Below are 1,845 nucleotides of genomic sequence, written 5' to 3' on the forward strand. Positions count from 1 at the left end.
ATCCCTAATCCCTAACGCATTTTGAGCTGTCTCAGCCATTGTACATCAATAAAATTGAAAAAAAAAACAAGACTGTTGATTCAAATGAAATAATTACTAATTTACGTATATTTACACTGTGTTTCAATCCCTACGAAGAAGCCTTAGCAGAATTGGTGTATGGGACAACTAATGTGTCAAATGTGAAAATGTATGTGAAGTGTGGTTGCACCCGCACACCAGTGGAGATTTGCTGAGGGGAGGACGACTCATAAAAATGGCCAGATTGGAGTAAATGGAAAGGCATCAAAGACGTTGACTCCATTATACTCCGTTCCAGACATCATCATAAGCCGTCCTCCCCTCAGCAACCTCCACTGGCGCACACATCAAGTTCAGTCTCACGCGTAAAGAAGGGGACTATATTGTACGTTTGCTGAGCACTTTGCGAGTGGTCCGTGTAGATGTCTGCTAAACTAAAGGGTCTAGGCAGGGACAGTGATCACCTGTGTGTGAGCTTAAGGCTCCCGGGGTTTCCTGAGCCGAATGGAACCTTTTCTGATGTCCTAAGAGCTCAGAAAGACTTACACACAGACCTTTCTATAATTGTATAGTCACAGCACAATGGCCACCACTTTCTATGAAAAAAAACCAACAACAAAAACACTTTTCTCTCCTATAACCCCTCACCTCTCCCCCCATTCCCTCTTTCCCTCCCCCTATAACCCCTCACCTCTCCCCCTATAACCCCTACCCTCACCTCTCCCCCATTCCCTCTTTCCCTCCCCTATAACCCCTCACCTCTCCCCCATTCCCGCTTTCCCTCCCCCTATAACCCCTCACCTCTCCCCCATTCCCTCTTTCCCTCCCCCTATAACCCCTACCCTCACCTCTCCCCCCATTCCTCTTTCCCCCCCTATAACCCCTCACCTCTCCCCCATTCCCGCTTTCCCTCCCCCTATAACCCCTCACCTCTCCCCCATTCCCTCTTTCCCTCCCCCTATAACCCCTACCCTCACCTCTCCCCCATTCCCTCTTTCCCTCCCCCCCCCTCATAATTCCCCTCCCTCCCCCTATAACCCCTCACCTCCCCCATTCCCTCTTTCCCTCCCCCTATAACCCCTACCCTCACCTCTCCCCCATTCCCTCTTTCCCTCCCCCTATAACCCCTCACCTCTCCCCCATTCCCTCTTTCCCTCCCCTATAACCCCTACCCTCACCTCTCCCCCATTCCCTCTTTCCCTCCCCTATAACCCCTACCCTCACCTCTCCCCCCATTCCCTCTTTCCCTCCCCCTATAACCCCTACCCTCACCTCTCCCCCCATTCCCTCTTTCCCTCCCCCCAGTGCCAATGACCAAGCCTTTTATTTAGATCGCAGATTTTGTGATCTGTCTTCGTATTGCTCGCTGTTTATCGTAGTGTTGGAACTGATTTCTATCCTATGCATTTAACTTTATTGTTATATACGCCTCCGCATTATGTAGACCAGTCGTCGTCGTCGTCCCCCCCGTTTATATAATTGTATTCATTATGATCTAAAAGGCCAAACTGATCCTAGATCAGCACTCCGAGTCAAAGACTCTTCATGCATACCGAACTAAGTCAAAAAGAGTATTGTAAGTATGTTCAGAGCATTTGTATTAAGGTGAACAGCCAAGCAAGTCACCCTTTCAAAGCCAGCACCCCTTTATAGTGAAGCGGTGGCTGCTGCTAACAAACCCTGTGCTGAAATGTGTTATTTGATCCGAGATATGTTGCTAGGGGCAGCATTAAAGTATGGTTATAATCAGGGTTCGGTTAACCTGATCCTGGATCTGTTGCTAGGGAGAAGGAGTACAGTATTGCAGGCAACGGCACTCAGTTG

At 49.0% G+C, this 1,845-nt stretch overlaps 1 long non-coding RNA gene across 1 annotated transcript; it reads right to left on the reverse strand.

Annotated features, from left to right (window-relative positions):
- Positions 1-547: 547 nt before the first annotated feature.
- Positions 548-1,423, reverse strand: LOC127906779 (uncharacterized). The gene is made up of 3 exons (XR_008062831.1): positions 1,246-1,423; positions 1,112-1,153; positions 548-739 (listed from the first exon to the last, which is right to left on the reverse strand). It is a non-coding gene; the product is annotated as an uncharacterized LOC127906779 (long non-coding RNA).
- Between the last annotated feature and the right edge of the window lie 422 nt (positions 1,424-1,845).

The sequence above is a fragment of the Oncorhynchus keta genome, chromosome 13 (genome assembly GCF_023373465.1).
Source record: "Oncorhynchus keta strain PuntledgeMale-10-30-2019 chromosome 13, Oket_V2, whole genome shotgun sequence".
Classification (NCBI taxonomy): Eukaryota; Metazoa; Chordata; class Actinopteri; order Salmoniformes; family Salmonidae; genus Oncorhynchus; species Oncorhynchus keta.